This window comes from Aedes aegypti, chromosome 2 (genome assembly GCF_002204515.2).
Source record: "Aedes aegypti strain LVP_AGWG chromosome 2, AaegL5.0 Primary Assembly, whole genome shotgun sequence".
NCBI classification, from domain to species: Eukaryota; Metazoa; Arthropoda; class Insecta; order Diptera; family Culicidae; genus Aedes; species Aedes aegypti.
In genome coordinates this window covers 103,599,638-103,619,181 of record NC_035108.1, presented here as the reverse complement: position 1 = coordinate 103,619,181, position 19,544 = coordinate 103,599,638, and the positions used below count along the sequence as shown (strand labels likewise).

Sequence of the window (19,544 nt, the reverse complement as noted above, 5' to 3'; positions counted from 1 at the left end):
GCTTCGCCAATGCACTATAAAAGCGACCACATGGCCCATTAATCAAAGCTTGTTGTTAATAACTTTACTGCACCCTTCGGAATACAAGTTCATTACTGTCGAAATTAGACCACGCCTGAAATAATCTAAACTTTTTGCAAAAACCTCCACGCAACATATGAGAAACACCATTCAAACAAACAAACTGTTGCTAGACCATGTTTTCGTTGTTAGATGATACGTAATGTGCAACTAAACCATATTGCAACTCGATTGAAACAAACAAACTTCTAGCTGTCATACACGTAGTTAAGTGCAACTTGGTCGCAACTGGGATGAATCTTCTTGAGTTGTGGGTATGGAAACGAAAATTGAATGCAAATTGCGGATGTTTTAAATGAAAGTAATTTGAAACATAACATTAAAATCGTCATTTTGGGAGAAGTTTCAAGAGTTTGTTTGAAAAGTTGCTGGAAACATCTTGACAAACTTGACTTCATTGCTATTTGCAAAGGACATTTGCAGCAGATCTTGTCGTTTCAAAAATGTTGAACGTCAAACAAGAAGTGAAATGCATGTTCATTGGAACGGAAATGAATCTTTATGAGCCTTGATATTGATATGCAACCGAACTAGAACCATGTAAGTTACAGATGCTTTTAGTGATACGCGATTGAAACCATTTTTGAAAAGCATCTCTTTGGAAGATGTTTCGTGTGCTACTTGGGCAGGTTTCCGTTGGAGGGAGAGTCTACTCCGCTCACCGAAATCAGCTCAAGCTGGTTGGCACCCCAAAGCGCCGAGGTTTGTTCTTGGGGAGGAGCGAGAGGAACCAACGCAGAAAACGAAGTAGAGAGGACGATGACGATGATGATAGGTTTAGCGACGACGACGAAGAGGACTTTTACGGCTTTCCTTCGGATTCATTCATCTACAGTGACGGGGGCGGTCGCAACGGTGTTTCAAGCCGTAGTCCTGAGGCGGAGGTTGGTGTTCCGCGCCGTCGAAGTGCGTCACACGTGGAGGAGGATCTACGAAGATCGTCGAGTTTGCCGGTTGAGCAGGTCGAGCCGCAGGCTGGTCCGTCGCATCGAGCTGTGTGCCAGTCGTCACCATCGAAGAATCGACAAGAAAATGTCAGGCGTTCTAAGCGTCCTAAGCGTCTGAAGAAGGATGTCGATTATGAGTACTACTAGTTGTGTTGTGTTTGTTTTATGCCATGGAGGCGTTCTAATGAACTTGTTTATCGGCAGTCATGTTTTGCCGTGTTCTGTAGTTTTGGTAGTTTTTACCGATCAAATTGTTTAGACGGCAGCGAAGTTTCGCCGTAGTTTTGTATGAAGTGTCCGGCAGTCGAGTTCTGCCCATAGTCAGTAGAGCGGCAGTCAGGTTTTGCTGCTTATTCATTGTAAATATGTTTTGAACTAAAAGGGGGAGAACTGTAGCATCCACCCTAGCTACACCACTGGCTGTCTGGTACAGCAGTGGAGATCGTTTGAATAAACTATCAGTTTATCTACTGACTGCACACCCGAACAGACGCGCGTTTCATATCATTACGTTTACCTATCACGGTCTCGGTCATAAGTGATTAATTAACAGTTTAGAACCCAATCTCCCACAAGATATTACACCTGGGTGTTAGGCGCACCTGACCTATCCGCATTTTGATGACGCACCAGCTGCTTTTCGACAACTTCCCACAGCGACTTGCATGAAATTGAGGTAGAATAAACATGCACGTGGATGCGTATTTGTTTCGATCTCCAGCTAGCAAGTAGTTTGCTATTCACCTTTTCAATGTTCACTCGCTTTTTCTGGCTTTGGTCCTGAAGAACAATGAACTTGTTCATGTCCTCGAACACTGGTTCTTCATCAGCCCATGTTGGAACTTGCACTCCGTTGTTTTCAATAAAAATCACTTCGCGACACAAAACAGTTTTAGACGTTTCCCAGATGCCGGTTAAGATTTCGTTAACAGTGTTTCCCGAAATCTGTCTGGTTGCAACCAATCCTCCAGATGTTTCCCCAACAAATCTGCGTCTGTAGAACTGCCCGTTAAGAGTGAAGTTAGCAGCTGATGCATTCAACTTAATCTTCTTGGTTTTGGTCGAGCAGCCTGGGATTGATGTCGGGTCGATTCTACTGTCCCCATCTGCATTGTTAGGGGCTGATTCCTGATTCAAATCCTCGCTAGTCATCTCGCCATCGTATACATATTCAGGATCAGTATAATCGTCCAAGGCCTCCACAATGTATCCATCTTCTTCCGCTCCGTCACTTGAAGGTGGCGAGTATACTTTACCCTCGGGAGAATTCATTCTTTAGGAGCTGGTAGTAAGAAAATCAAGTAAGGAATCGGTTCCATAAGTTCTATATTAATGTATTTACCTGGAGGTTTCACAACATAGCAATATTTAAACAAACAACTAGCTGAATCATTGTAAAAAACACTTTTCTTTCTTTTGCATGTGAAATCGATAGCGAACAAGAATAAAAACAAACGATTTGTTTTGATGAAGATGGTGAGAGAGATGTCATACCGTGGGCAGGGCTACCAGATTGGTTTATTTGTTATTCGATATTTATTGTTGATTTTCATTCCTATTGAAACCAACGGGATCGTGTTTCTTTTTTTTTATTTAAATTGTTACAAGAGTACTAAAATATATTATTTGTTTGTTTATGCATCTATTATCCTAATTATATCTCTCCAACTCACACTCATCGGTTTTTAAATCTAGTATATCAATTCCAAATAATTCCAATCACACTTTTTAATTCTTGGCAACCGGTAATTTCCTCCGATAAGTGCGACAATGAAATATCAGCAAAAGTCCAATAAGAGCCGCAAAGGGCAATATTTACTCACCCTTTCAGCGTTATAAAAATTGTGAATGGGCCCTTGGGTTTTGACTATCGTCCTGTTAAACCCGGCATGGATTAAACGAGTCTGCATAGGCCAGGGGAAGTGGTTCACCTAGAGTGAATTTATGTCAGAGAAAAAGTAGATTTTGTATGAGAATTGACAGAAAAATGAATGACAAGTCCATCCACTTCTCCTGGCCTATTCTTGAGACGCAATAAGCGTTTTCCGAAAATCTAGTCACCCTATCGAAAACCGCATCATCAGCCGAACTCCGACAGCCGATTTCAGCCCTGCAGCAAAGCACACCCGCGCTCACGCACACAACGCACCAGTCCGCGAGCCGCAAAACTTTTCCAAACGCGATTTTTCGCGAGAGCGGATTTGTTGCTGCATCACGGTGCGGCCATAGTAACGCGTCTGCGTCCGCGAACGCGATGCGATCAAAGGATTTCCTGTTGTTGATATTCTGCTTTGCGGGCTCGCACACGCGGACGCGTCGCTCGACGCGTTTACTATGGCAGCGCCCTCACGCTCACTCAACCGGCGTTCAAAGGGAACTTGGACTACGGCATGTGTGTTTGTGCAATGTGGATGCTTCTCTTTCTCTCAATCCAAGTAGAATGATGAAGCCGTGGACGGCGACGACGACGAAGTCGATTTCATTCCGAGCCAAGATGGAAGAGATGTCACTTCGCGATTAGTGGTGGACCGAGTTAAAAATGATGGAAAACTAGTGCTTTTTGGGACCGCAGCCGGTTTCAGCAGTACTTATTCGAGTGTTCCCCGCAAGGTTTCCCGGAACCATTGCCCCAAGTGTTGGAAAGTGTCCAGTGCGAAGCGAAAAGTGCATCGGAAGAAATGATTTTTCCCAGTGTTTGAAAAATTATACAGTGTGCAGAATATTCCACGATTATTCCGTATTTTGCGAGTGTTGGCCGAAGGCGAGGATTCCATTTTTTCCTTTCTCGACATATAAAAAACTGCCTGTGTGGTGGAGAAGAAGGGTGAGAAGGTGTGCGATTGGGTTGCTTTGATGGTGTGTGTGAAACATCGCGTCCGAAGTGTTGCGCGAGTAAAAGACCGTCTTTTCTAGCGTAACAACTGGAAGGAGCTTATAGGAGATTTGTGTCAAACCGGTTTTTCGATCTCGTTGTGTCTGTTCACTGTGGTGGAAGATTACTCTTATGTTGAAAAGTGTACTTTGTTTCGATTGGGATGTCATGTTCAGCAAAAGGAAGGAAACTCAGAAATGAAGAGCGGCTGTACCGAAGAAACCATTCTTCTGAAAGGGCAGGATTTTGAGATCATGTAATAATTCCCCAACAATATTAAACATTTTGTCGGTCAGATCGTATCCTATGGCACTACACTTTCCATAAACATTCCATAATATCTCGTAAGACCTATGAGAGGTCGTAGAGTTCTCTGCATCTTTCTTCAAGTAGGTGTTCAATCAATCATCCCATTCCTCAGCTTTCGTCAGGACGTGGCCTGTCCAGCTCTCGACTATTGGAGAATGCGTCAATCTTGTTTCAGATTTAGACGTTAGTCCCAAATTTCTGACTTTTGTAAAGGACGGGGAGGAGCAACCCTCATACAAGGATCTTGGACCAGCGTTGGCAACCTTTCAGATTTGTTTGGAATGTTCCAGATTTTTGAGGCCCCATTTTACAAAAATCTGGAAGATTCACACACAATTTTGCAATAAATTTGTAAGGTTTTGTAAATAATTTGAAAGGTTCTCCATATACGACATAGGAAATCCAGACTTTTCCAGACAAATTTTAAAAATCTTCCAGATTTTTGAAAAAACGACTTGGCATCCCTGTCTAGGACTGTATCACCTACGAATTTGTTAATTTTTTAGATGTGGTTGTATAGTTATGCTAGCTTTATATACACCATATTTATGAAGTTTTAAACGCTCAGGTTGGGGAGGAGTTCAGATCGACAATTGGAAAGTTCAGCGCAAACCGGCTGACGAACGAGAACGGCCTACGACTGATAGCTTTCGTCGCCCTCAAGAATATGGCCATTCGTAACACCTATTTCCAGCACAGCCTCCCGTATCGGTACACCTGAAGATCACCTCAGCAGACAGAATCGCAAATCGACCACGTTTTGATCGATGAACGGCACTTCTCCTACATAACCGACGTCAGAATCTATCGTGGCGAGCTCGATGGGGCCCCTTTTGAGGACTGCTGGAGAACAGTCAAAACAGCCATTAACGACACTCCTGAAAGCATTATCGTGAAACGTAGATCAAGAAACAATTGGTTCGACGAGGAGGTTTTGGAGGAGAAGAATGCATCGCGGGCTGCAATGCTGCAGCATGATAAGCGGCAAAACTTGAACGATACAGACTGAAGTGGGAGCAGCAAATCCGCCTATTCAGGGACAAAAGGCTCCGCATGGAAGAGGTGTCAAGAGATGGAGTTGCTGTACCGTTCTCAAGAAACGCGGAAGTTCTATCAGGAGCTCATCGCATACGGCAAAGGCTTCATACCTCGAGCTGAAATGTGCAGGGATAAGAATGAGAGCATCTTGATGGACGCGAGCTCATCAAAAGGTAGAAGCAGCACTACGATAAACACCTGAATGGCGCAGACGACACAGGTATAGAAGGTCAGGACAGCGTAGGTGATAACTACGTCAGCACAGCGGACAGTGGAAACCAATCTGCAACAAGGCCGCTGGCAAGGGTGGTATCGGAGCCGAACTCATCGACTGATTGTCAGAATCTGAAAGACGGAACAGCTACCGGAGAAATGGAAGCAAAGCGTTCCAGAAATGCCGTGAGTACCAGGTCCCTACGCACCACCTGTTCATCGATTTCAAAACGGCATATGACAGTGTTGACCGTGTAGAGCTATGGAAGATCATGGACGTGAACAATTTTCCCAGGAAGCTTATAAGATTGATTAAAGCGACAATGGACGGTGTGCAAAACTGCTTGAACACTCTAGTTCATTCGAATTCCGCCGGGGCATACGAAAAGGTGATAAACTTTCGTGCCTGATGTTCAATATTACGCTTGAAGGTGTCATGAGGAGAACCGGACTAAACAGTCGAGGCACGATTTTCACGAGATCCGTACAATTTGTCTGCTTCGCGGACGACATGGATATTATTGGGAGTAAATTTATGTCGAAATTAACTTGATAGATTTTTCAAAACGAACAAACTTGATTTGAGTTGGCATTGAAACTTTCTGCTTCCTTTTGACGTTACGTCCCAAATGGCACAGAGCAGCTTCTCAGCTTATGAGTACTTCCACAGTTATTAACTGAGTGCTTTCTTTGCAAGAATCAAGCATCGAAAATTTATTGCGGACAAATTAAGTCGAAGAACTATTCAAGAAAACCTTAAAGCACCACTAATTTTCAAACAACTTCTCCTTCTTTCAATTGTTACGCTAGTATTGTGTTTTTCCACGGCTACAGCAGTGTTGGTGCGATATTCGAAACGCTTCACGGCAAAAATCGCGAATCAAAAAGGAGTTTTTTTGTTACTCTCGTATCTCTCCATCTTCTGTGATTGGAAGTGTGAAAGGGTAGTTGAGTGGAAAAAAAGGGTGAAGTGCACGGCAAGCGCAGGAAGCGAAGAAGGTGAAGAAGACGTTCGGTGGGTGTGAAGAGCAAGAGAGTGGTGGGAGTGGGAGGAAGAGGACGCAGCGGCAGCAGTTTGGACGGGTTTGTGGCCGTGGTGGTGGTCGTGGCGGTCTGCCCGGTTGTCTTCAGCAGCTTCGCACCACCGAAACTACTACCCTGCTTGGACTCTGTCGGGGCAGTAGACGGCTGATTTTCGGTTTTTTTTGTCCGCTGTCTTGTGGCTGGCTGGTGCCTACCATAACTGACCGACTGACTGCCAAAAAACCAGTAGCTACAAGCGAAGATACGGCAGACGAGGCAGCATCAGCAACAGTAGCTACCAGAGACCTGTGTTGGATCGCGGATTTGACATCGAACGATCACTGGCTCAATTACAATGTGTGGATATGATCGGCTGAGGGAGAAGTAGCAGTGAACTGCAGTATGCAAACTGGTAAGTTATCTCTTATGCATTTAAGTAGTCATAATATGTTAAATTTATTTATCTAAATTTGTGCTTGTGTTACTGTTGAATGTAAACTTCTCACAGTAATGGTCAAGCCAAGGATATAATTTTTGAAGAAATAGTATAATCGATTAATAAACATGAAAATTGTCATGTAAACTAATTTAAAGATTTTGTACTGTCATACTGGTTTCTCATGTCCGAAGCGAAATTATCTATTTTACCTGGACATGGGTCCGCACAAATGTACTAATGCTAACTTTTACAAAAAAATCGTCAATTTTATGAATTTCTGATATGAAGAAATAGGAGAAATTTACTTCCTTTTTTGTTTTGCTTTCTATTTTCCATAACCAGCTCCTAAGCTCCATTGATTCTCGCCGAACTTGAGACAAATCAAATTTGACGAATATAATAGTTACTAAAATGTGATTACATACTCATCAGATCAATCCAATTTTTCAAACGCTTTATAAACAACATTATTTCGGTTAAAAAATATGCGATGAAAACCGTGGAAATGAAAGAATTATACTTTTCGTACTTATTTGAATTGATGTTAGAGTGTGTAAATCATACCAAAATGCTGTATTGAGTAAACTCACCTGCTACTAGAACACGACTAATGTCATTCGTAATAAAAATCAAACTTAGCACGAAGACATGATCTTGGGTAATTCATAAATTATATCCCATCATATTTGCAAGTATCAAATCACCATCCCTCTTCCCATCGTGGTCCTCTGCCCATACAAAATTCTAAGAGTTTGTATGGATCTTGGTCAGGGCCCATATCCGCTCTCGCAAAATAAGATGACGTAATTTATGGAAAACTCATTCGGTTGTTCAATTATGTAGCGAAATAAAGCAAAAAAAAAGCAGTTTAGTAGGATTTTCACATTCTAGCCGATAAACCCATGTAACCACAACGTTTGTAACCATTGGAAAACCAATTTATCTGATTTTTTTTCTGAGCTATTGTACCATAGTTTCAATAATTTGTCTGCCGAATTGTCTGAAACTTTACATTTTCACAATTGTATGAGGTTTGGCAAGCACAAAAGGCAGATTTTCAATTCAATAAAATCTCGACCGGTGGAATTCGAACCCTCGCTTCCTGAATAGAATGCGTTTACCGATGTGACTATTCATGCCCAGATCAGACCTTCTAAAATATTCAAAACATTGATACATTTTTCGTATTAATCTTTAGAATACTGGGTGCGAATATCAAAGATTATCTTCTCCATCGTTCGATCGATTTTTGAATTCGGTGATGCTTTCTGATTTGAGTCCGAATTTGTTCGGTTATCTAGGGTATAACAAAATAAAAATTACGGAGAAAATGCAAGAAACTTCATCAGGGAATTTAGAAAATCAATTGAATCAATCTATTAATGAACTACTTTGGTCAGGAAACATGGTCACCAGATATCGGTTCCTGTAGGGACCCTAAGAGGCCCATTCCCATTGAAACTCACTATTATAGGAACGCTCCACTATCATTGGTGCAAAGGAGCAAAAAAGTTTTCTACTATTTTCTTACTAATTTCCATTTTTTTTATACACAATCCTATTATTTCAACATGGGCCATGTTAGAAACATACAGCCATTCCATGGAAAACCGATCTAGTGCGATAAGGAACAAAATAGCAAATTTTCACAGAATTCGGAGACCCACTAGATCGGTTTTTCATGGAATGGCTGAATTTCTAGCTAGCAATTGTGGAACTTCAAGAGTTTCACTACGAGGAATTCATGTTCAAACACTTAAAACTAATCATTTGTAATTTCTCGGAAGAATTTCAGAAAAACGCTGCCAAGAATTCTTTAATACAATGTATAAGAGAATTCATGAAGAAATTCTAAATGAATACCTGTTTAGATTATCGGCGGTATTCTAGGAAAATTCCCAGGGGGATCTGGGGAACTTGATCAATTTTTGACAGAATCTGTAAATACATTATTAAATAAAAAAATCAATGGAAAAATTTCTAGACGAATACTTCGATCATTACTTGGAAAACTAACTAAAGAATGATAGAGTATTTTCTTAAGGCTATGTAGCCCGTCATTCGTTTTGACAGCCATGTTGATTTTGTAGCTTCAAAATCTGTCATCATAAGTAATATTGATTATGAAAAGTATCACTACTTGTGCTAACATGCAGAAAGTATGCTGATACTTTTTCAGCAATGTCAGTGCAAAATCAAGTGATCTTCTTTAATTTGCATTCGTTAGGGGCGATCCATTAATTACGTAAGACAATTTTCGGGGTTTTTCAACCCCCCCTCCCCCATAGTAAGACTTTTTGTATGAAAATTGAAAAAAAAATGTATGGCGCGTAAGAAATCTCAAACCCCCCTCCTCCCATAAACCCTTACATAATTAATGGATAGCCCCTTAGTTGAATTAGCCACAATCATCGATGCCCAGTACAAATTTCAATGAATGCCTACTTCGCCTTAAGAAAAGGGCCGCTGGTGGAATTGGTGTAAAATTGCTGGAATGATTTATGAATATAAACAAATATAGAAACTCCGGGAATAATTGAAGGTATCGTAGGCTGTATGGTTTGAATAATTCGTAGTAGAATTCACTTTATATTCTGGAAAAAATATTTGGTGAAATTCTTGATCAAAGACACAATAGCATTTATAGATAAATATCGAGTTATAGAGAGAAATTTACCTCTCACGTAACATCGACTAGTAGCGATATCGAGTTATAGAAATATCGACTTATGGAGAGCACGAAAGGACCGAAAAATCCACCGAGTTATAGTGTATATCGAGTTGTGGAGAATCGATTGTATATTTAAAAAAAAACTGTTGGAGAAATTCAAAATACTAGGAACTTTTGAAGGAATATCTGAAATAATTTCTGAAAAAAAAATCTCAGAAGTTTTTATTCATGCATAACAGTATGGTAAAATAGTGGATTTTATGGGAGATCCCTGTCCGAATTATTTGTGGAATATGTTTAAAGTTCTTTACATGAGGGTTCAACATGAATCCATGGAGAAATTATTGGAGGAATCTCTTGGAGAGCACCCTTGGAATGATTCTAGTCGAATTCCGAGCAGAAGTTCCAGAAGAAACATCAAATTCAAATTTAAAATTATAGATTTTCAAAAAAGAAATTTATCAAATAAACGTTAAGTGGATCGGCGATGGCTGCGTGGCCCGGCGATACACAACTATAATCTGTAGTATTTCTGAATGCAAAGTCTAAATCTATAACTATTAAAATTTTCATAGAAAACTGAAGTGAGTAGCCATACATAAAAATAATCTATATAAATAAAAATGGAGTGTTGTTTGTATGTCACGAAATGGCTCACGAACGGGTCAACGCATTTGAATGATAATTGCTCCGTTTTGTTGCTCAAGGGTTCCGACGTGTTTGCATGTATAAAAATCCTAATCTATCTATATAAATAAAAATGGAATGGTGTTTGTATGTCACGAAATGGCTCACGAACGGGGCAACGTATTTGAATGATAATTGCTCCGTTTTGTTGCACAAGGGTTTCGACGTGTTTGCATGTATAAAAATCCTAGGATATTCACCGGAAAAGTAGGGAAAACGAGAGTGAACGGAACTGTCATTTTGTATGGGACGATCCATAGCGTTTGTCAACAGCCTACTTGATGGCAAGACGAAGTTTGCCGGGACCACTAGTGATGTATACAAATGTACATCATTGTTAAAATGTTGGTTTTAACATTGAGCTTATAGCTCACTTGATATAGATTCATCACTGTATTCGATGATAGCATTGCTCTGACTTGGTATTGGTTTGTGATTGAATCTTGAAGAATGTTTATTTCAGTTCATTAATTGTTTGTAATAAAAATAGAAAAAAAAATCGAAACCAAAAAAATTGTTGTTATGTCGAGGTAAAAGTTACGTTATATTGTACATCGTTTATATACCTAAATTGCATCTTGAGCAACATTATAACTTGGGTAGGTCTTTCCGTAGGAAGAAAAGTAGGCCATTCTATGACTGATTAGATTAGTGTGATGAAAAGCAGCCTGTTAGGTACCATGAGAAATTGCAAAAAAAGTCTTTTGATGATCTGATGCGTTCGTGCACAATGAATTTACAATTTTTTACAAATTGTATGTATTAAACAAGCGTGGCATAATGAGTAATTTCCCACGTAATATAGGGGAGTTTTATGTATTCCCGGCAGTCTAAACCGATGCCGCGCTACTCTAGTAATTTTCTCGGACTTCAGCAAACAAAGTAGGGAGCCGGATCCTATTCTTGGCACTTTTGATTCATTATTGCTTGGCCGAATTGTGCTTCTTATTGCAAAGTTTCAGACAATTCGACCGTGAAAAACCCCCCATGTCAAAGTGAATCATGGAAGTGCCCAAGTAGCTCTGCACCCTACGTGTTTATCTGTTTACATTTATGCGCTGTTCAATCATCTATCGATTCACACCAGCAGACTTGTTCAAAGCTTTCTGGAAACGTTTTTACAACGCTTTAAACATCCCATTTCAGTGCGACTATTGTCGGCAGCCATATTCTCTTCGACAGCTTTCCCATAAGAACTGCAGGCAAATCTCTTCTTCAGCTTAAAATCAGACTAGAAATCCTTTATAAGAGAGATTCGCGGAAGCTGGCATTCCTGTCAAAGTGTGAGCCAATCGAGCAGCGAGAGCTGTCAAAGTGTGAGCCAAACGAACATGCGTTATGTTTGTTTTGAACTTTTCTTGAGGAGTAATGTTATCCACTTGAAATTATATCGGTAAAAGTAATTTTGCATGAAGCAAAATAAATGAATTATTTTTCTTTTTAAATTTTTTTCAATGCGATTTTTAGTTGTTGATTTTTTGGGCTGTTTATTAGTTTGAATGTGTAGCTCAAAGATCTATAACGAAACAAAATAATATTTTTAGCGATGAGGAAGTCATGTCCGTTATACAATATTGTTCTCGACGCCGAGCAAAATCAGCACTGCAGGTCTGTTGCCAAATATTTCCATTTTACTTCCGCGTATCTCTCTATATAGGATCACTAAATCAGACGCATTTTGAGGCGTGTTCATTTGAATTTATGACATCTCTGGTCAAATTGTTTGTGTTGTCTCGGAAATCTCGTTAACGGGAAGCTGACATTACAACGAATCATCTGAATGTTTTCATTGGAGTGTTTTGATAGAAAAATACTGAAATTTGGTTGCCGATAATAGTCGAATGGTGCCGAAGTCTACGTAACGAATCCATGCGACAATAACACAACGGTGCGGAAAAGCAGACCGTTTCATGGCAGATTTGAGTTATATCAAGACTAACAATTCAAAAGGCCTCATCTCCAAAAAGTAAACAATGAGAAAAATGCAATCTCGTTTTGTCAAACAATAAATCAAATTTATATTATGAATTTAAGCTTTTTATGTTATTTTATCGTCCAGAAAGTCGATGGATAAACTGATTTATAGCTATGAATATTCATTACTATCATTTTAGCAAAAAATCCTGCTAAAAAAACGAGTCAAAGGAAATGAGGCTTTTATTTCACCAAAAGCTGTGCAGCCCTTTTCATTTGTGCCCATAGACGCCGGCCGACGCTGATGAGGCCTGTGAGTTGACGCCTTTGTTTACTCTAAAATGTGTTGAGGCCTTCTAGTTGTGGCTTGTTTTTTCATCATCTTCTGATGTGGCCTTTTGAAAATCATTCAAAATTGATGATGAAATAAGAAATTTGAAGTGTAGAAGAGTGTTAAGTGGTGAAGTAAAGTACATGGAGATCCCTACAGCAAGAGAAGATTCGTGCGGTCGATTAAATATGTGATTGATTGAACCCTTCGTCATCCATGAACATTATGTATGTGCTACGCGAGTTTGTCGTCGAGAAAATGTATGGAAAATTGGTTCAATTGATATAATATTGCAATTAAACGTTATTTTTCATGCAATTGAAACCAAATCGTGTTTTTGTTGATAATTTGTGAAGTACAGACAGGCTGACACAGGTATTATTAGGTAGTATGATACAAAATACATCACTTCACAGGAACCCGACAGAAAATTTGATTATGTTCGCTGTTGAAACTATCGCTGTGTAAAATAATACAGGGAGCGGAGCGGCTGAAGTATAACTTGTATCTGCTAAGTAAATTTGAAACATTTTTTCGTAATTTTAGTTGCAATTTTGATGTTTGTTTAATAGGCCTCAACTCGGTTTCAAGTAAATATAGAAATGGGGCCTTTTTGGGAAAAGGCCGCATTTACGATTAATATCCTAATTATCGGGAAATGAGATGGGACCTTTTAGAAAAATGATATTTTTTCAACTTTCATGCATATTTTTGCATGACTATTGTATGTTACAGTAAGAATAGGCTCTTATACACTTAAATCAGCAGAAACCCGATTTGTTTACATTTTGGACTTGAGGCCTTTTCAATTGTTGGTCTTGATATGTAAAACTGCTTGGCAGTAATAGAATCAAAACATGACTGTCACAATGTCCGACTTTTGCTCCTCTTCACGATTTCAAAGACACTAATCTACAGAAATAACGAACGTTCGAAATCGATCTTCTTATTTTAAACTCACGAAGCAGTTTCAATTTTATAATTTTCATATATTTTTCTATCGGCATACTATTATTATGCCCAGCCCGCTCTAACAATACCTATTAGAATGCCCCACACTCAGTTCGCCAAAATCAATTGGTTTGTATCCAATAAAATCACAATCGCGTCTTCTACGTGCAACTATAATGCTGGAACCCACCGCGAGCTAAGTGAGTTTTGTAAGCGGCGGCACACCGCTTCTCGCAAAAAAAAAAAACCTTACCGGCTGAGCGGCTTCTTACATATGGAGAGAAGAGTTCGATGGGGCCGCCACTGGAGAGGAATTGGGGCCAGCCTGGGGGTACCAGCGGAAATAAGGCGATTTTTCTCCTAAGCAACAAAAATTGTAAATGGTTTTCGACCGACACCGAATCGGCAGCAGCAGCAGAAACGACTTCAACGTTCGACGACGGTCAGCTAGCTAGATGATGATGATGATGATGATGGCAGTAGCAATAGAGTAGGAGCGGAGCATTCGATGAAGATTCGCACACACCGGCAGCGTTACTAGGTGGCCAGAGTCTGTAGTTGTACCTAGTTTGGTATAGTTTCCCGATACCGCCGTCGCCGCACGCTGCTGCCGGAGTCAGAGGCTATACAATTGCAGCACCACACATGCACTGTTAGGGTGGGTCAAATCACAAAAAAAGTTTGAAATTACCATTCCTCATTACTTCCTAAAAATCTATAAGTTGAAAATAGAGTACTGCAACTGTGGGGCTTCCTTAGCCGAGTGGTTAGAGTCCGCGGCTACAACGCATGCTGAAGGTGTCTGGGTTTGATTCCCGGAAAAAAATTTCTATGACTTCCCTTGGTATAGAGTATTACCGTACCTGCCACACGATTTACGAATGCAAAAAATGTCAGTTTTGGCAATGAAAGGTCCCAGTTAATATCTGTGGAAGTGACGTGATGCCAAGAAGAAGAAGAAGAGTATTGCAACATTTTTAGCAATTTGATAGGTTTATATAAAAAATATATATATAAAAAACTAGACTGATGCAACCAACTAGGGTTTCCAACTTTCCCAGGAATTCTTGGAATCTCGGCTATAGCCCATATGACGCAAAATGTTTAGAAAAAAATCCCTTTTTCTATCTACAGTATGGCCAACGAATCGGAAATAATGGGAATTTGAATTCACCAGGAAAAAAGGGGAATTTTAGATGGTCACCGGGAAAATCCTTCTGAACAGCAAATATTAATGTTTCATATTTTATAACAAACAAAAAAGTTACAGAAAATGGTAATGTTTGAATTCATTGCTAACCAGCATCTGTACTTTTGAACTCGCAGCTTCGTTAAAATTGTGTGAAATGTAAACAAAATGGTTCAGGGATTGAATTTTGAGAAAATTTAGAGTATCTCTCACTTACCGCTCTCTGTAATAATTATGATCCGCAACACTATTGCTACCAGTTATTCAGTACAATAAAACACCTACCCCCAATGGTAGGTGATTCCGAATAAACAGGTTTTCATGATGTGTTGCGGATCATGATTGTTACAGAAAGCGATAATAGAGAGATACACTCAATTTTCTCAGGATTAAATCCCTGGGCCTAATACTACACAAATTTAGGGATATAGCTTCCTTATCCGTCGGATTGGATTGCAACTTTTTTCTTTGTGGTTTGAGGAATAAGGTTAAACTTAGAGATGATATGTTTGTAGTTACATACAAGTACTGCAATTTTATCAATACCGTCGTTGGGGGTGACAATGGGTCAAAAAGGGATATGTACGATTTATTTATTGAATAACTATCGCAATTTAACTCCAATAAACTTCATATTTGGTGTGTATGCACTTTGATGGTACATTAACAACTGTTTAAAAAATTAAAGAAAAATATTTATTCACAGCGGCACCACAAGTGAATGAAAAATGACCCAATCTCACCCCATAGAGGGGGTGACTTTGGGTCACTGTAATTAAAATAACTTGTTTTTGAAAAAAAAAATGATTTCAAAACCATTCACAGCTGAAAAATATTGATGAAATACGATGCAAACAAGACGAAAAGGTATCTAAGATGTTTCACAAGTATGATAAACCCACTTAAAAGAACGATTATCTAATGTTGTAAATTTTATCTAGTTTCAACATACAAGTTTATCGATATAGTAAACAAAAACTACTATTTCTAAAAATGTATATTGTGATGAATTATGTTCCCTAACATATTAATTACAAATTTTAAAAATATCAGCGTTATTGGCTGAAATATTTCATATATCATATTTTTCCGTTTTGACCCAATCTCACCCCCTAGACCCATTGTCACCCCCATCGACGGTAGTATACTTTTTTCCATAATGATTGTAAGGAAGATACGGGAGAAGGAACTTTTAAACTTTTTTGTAGATTGAACCGCCCTAATGCACTATACATACTGACTGTGGCTGTAGGAGAGTTCGCTATAATAATATGTAATCCACCAGAAGCTGCTGCTGCTGCTTTTGCTGTTTCTGAATGTGGCGAGGGTTGCACTCGCGAGATGCAAAGGGGGAATCTAGGCAGCTGGTACAAGTGCCAGGAAGAAGGGGCTGCGAAGCTAAGCTGTAGGTTAGGAGGGGGAGGACACAAAGTATTGTTGTTGGGATGATCGTTGGCTTTCGGCAAGGATTGAGATAAATGACGAACTTTAACGTGTGTGGATGATTATGGCCGATGATGATGGTTCAAGATGACATGACGACGACGATGGTCACCAGAAGACGGGTTGCGGGTGGTGGGCAAAATCATGACTTTTTGGTTTGGAAGGTTTTTGAGGTGTACACGAGGTGGTGCCGAATGGGGATGAAGTAGGTTGCGAGACGAGGAAAATGTAAATTGGAAATCAAAGAAGAACACGAAAAACTGGTACACGGGTGCGAACGAGAAAGTTGACGAGAGCCAGCGGGTTGGGGAGAGCGAGAGCGAATGAGAGATTTTAGTGTGGTATAGAAGAGAATCAGGTGGAATAAGAGCGAGCGATGTGAGTATCGATCTCTTTTCGACAGCTGGCGTTTCGGAATGGTATGTGCGGTGGAGGAATAATCGACCGACCGACCGTCCAACCAAAATGATGATCACAGCCTATACTGAGGGGAGTGATGATGGAACAATTTGTGTTTCGGGAAGATTTTTTATGGTCGGAAAATTCAATGATTAATGTTAATTAAGGCTCATTAAGGGGACACGGGAGACCGTGTTATTTTCCCTATCTTTCGTCTCACTCTAACAATAATCATCGAAACTTTGTGAAAGCAAATCTCGAGTTTTAATGAACCGATGAAGCTGAAAATTTATCGGGTTGTGCACTACATGTATAGAATCATAGTGATACATTTTTGCATCGATATATGGAGTGGTTCTTGGGATTTGCTTCTTGAAATGGATAGGGTGATTATGATGACGTCCCGTGCGGCCTTAAACTGAAACCTGCATCAGTTTGGGGTGGAAGTAGAGTAATCAAAATTCTAGAAAAGGTTTTGAAAATTTATATCTGGTATTTTATATTTGGCTGTTTTGTACAACAAAGCATTTAGAAAAAAAAAGACAAAGTCCTAAGTAGTTAAACGCTTTACATCAGAATAAAATTTAATGGTCTACAACAGTGGTTCTTTATCTTTTCGAAACTGCGACTCCCTATACAGATATTCAGGACAGATATCCTGGAGACCCCTAAAATGGATGTTCTGGAAATCAAGTTCATAGAAACAAAGATCTCATAATAAAGATGTATTCGGTAGGTACACCTAAGTGTCACGTCACCACAGATAATACAATAATTCTACTTATGACCTTCTGGACTAAATCCACTAAAAATGTAGGTAGGATTCTAGAAAATATCTTTACAAGAAACTTCTAAAAAGGGTCTTGCTAAACTCCAATACAAAATCTAGTACACAGTTGAAAAGAGTTTCCAGAACGTGGAACGTTATAGACGGAGACGACAAGAGCAGATCCGCCTCTTTCGGGAGAATAAAAAACGTCGCCTGAAGGAGACGGAGTGCGAGGAGATGGAACAGCTGTGCCGGTCTTAAGAACCACGGAAGTGCTATCAGAAGCTTAACGCATCCCTCAACCGCTTCGTGCCGCGAGCCGAGATGTGCAGGGATCCCAGATTTTGAAAGTTGTCAGACTTGTACACCCGCCTGAAATGCAAGGCAATAAAAGTTGGACTGGTGCTGGATGCGTCCAAGCAGGTGGGACTGAGCGCGACAGGGCTCGCCTAGTAAGAAGTGATACGATAGACGGGGATACGTTCAAGGTGGTTGACGAGTTCATCTATCTTGGATCCTTGCTGATAGCTGACTATAACGTTAGCCGTGAAATACGGAGGCGCATCATCAGCGGAAGTCGGGCCTACTTATAGCCTCCACAAGAAGCTGAGGTCAAAAAAGATTCATACCCGCACCAAATGTACCATGTACAAAATGCTCCTAAAACCAGTCAGGGTGTCTACTACCTGGAAAAACATGGAAAACCTGGAATTATCAAGGAATTCTATTCAACCTGGAAAAAACCTGGAATTCTCAGGGAATTTCGATTACAATCAGGGAAATTATTTTCAGACAGTAATTCATGGTAGAATATGTTCACGATGAAATATGTTTGCGTCAAAACCAAGAACAATAATTATTTGCCAGAAACTTCTCATCAATCGAAAAAAAATTCGACTACGCCGCTATCAACACACTATTTGAGCTTTTCAGTGAGGATCCTTTCGAGTATTAAATACTATCGACTTAATAAAACATGTTTTTAATATCTCATCATTAATCAGTAAAGGATTAACATTTCTAGGGCCGGAAACAGGTTCCTTCTTAGAGAATTGGTCTTTATTTTTGAGAAAGTCTGTATTTTTGATGGAAAGGTCTCTGAGGTCTTTATTTTAGCCTACTTTAAGGTGAAGATGAATCGAAGCCAAAGTTCAAATTTTCAAGAGCACGGATCTGGAGAACTTAACATCCGTTTAAGCTGAAAACTTAATCGATTGGTCACTAGCTGGTTGGGTCCGATCGATTAGGTTTTCAGTTCAAACGGATGTTTGGTTCTCCAGATCCGTGCTCTTTAAATTTTAAACTTTGGCTTCGATTCATCTTCACCTTAATATCTAAAATAATAGAATGAACTGATAAAGGGTTACTCTCCAGACATTTTTCAAGAAAATCATGTACTAATATTTACAGTAGTTTTTCAAAGGATGCTCAAAGGAATTTCTCCAGGAAATCCTGAACACATCATCGTTACTACCTCCAGTGATTTTCTCAGGGATTACTTTGAACAATTTTCCAAAGACTATCCTAGGACTTCCTCCAGATATGTTTTCATTAACTTTCCAACCGAACTCTCCAGTTGTTACTCTTTTTTTTTTCAAGAAACCCGACAAGAATTTCAATGCCATTTCATTTACGGTTCGAAGAATTGCTCCAAAAATTCCTCGAGGGGTTATCCGAGTGAATCTACGTATTGAGAACATTTCAAATAATTCCATGAATTCGACGTATGTTTCATTAGATTTTTACTAGGAATTTCTACAAATTCCATCCAAGCATTTTTCAACAAATTACTCAAAAAATCCTACATCAGTTAACACCGCAGCATTTTTTAAGAAATCCTTCAGTCATTCCTACACATTGTTTTAGGGATTTTGTTCTGTTTTTCTAGGAGTTCCTTCACAAAATAATGCTAGATATTGTCCAGAGTTTCATTGTTTTTTTTTATTATCTTAGAAATAATCTAGAAAATCTTCAAGGGTGACATAAAAAGTTACACAAGTTTTAGTAGAAATTACCCTAAGATTTGCTCTGGGAATATGTCACGATTTTTTATTTAAAAATTTCACAGCTTTCTGGAAAATTGTATTCACATTTCCTTAAAAAGACATCGACACGTTAATGCATCCCGTGGTCGATTTACCCTTTGAAGGAATCAACACACTAGATAACGGACTAGCATGCAACGCCCAGTGACACAGTCGAAATACGTTTCTGACGAAAAGTTTTCCGGACCTGTAATCGAATCGGAATCGAATCGATACTTCTTGA

The 19,544-nt window shown here is 39.5% G+C and overlaps 1 protein-coding gene across 10 annotated transcripts in view; it reads left to right on the top strand.

Moving 5' to 3' along the window:
• Positions 1 to 3,497: 3,497 nt before the first annotated feature.
• The window catches only part of LOC5578257 (phosphatidylinositol 3-kinase regulatory subunit alpha), a 118,347-nt gene continuing 102,300 nt past the window's right edge, over positions 3,498 to 19,544 (top strand). For 3 of the 10 annotated variants that reach the window (XM_021841792.1, XM_021841791.1, XM_021841781.1), the window contains exons 1-2: positions 3,498 to 3,852; positions 6,271 to 6,895. The gene's annotated coding sequence lies outside the window, so the exon portion shown is untranslated. Of the gene's footprint in view, positions 3,885 to 6,270; positions 6,896 to 19,544 lie in introns of all 10 variants that reach the window. The other 7 variants (XM_021841788.1, XM_021841783.1, XM_021841787.1 and 4 more) reach the window with 7 other exon arrangements.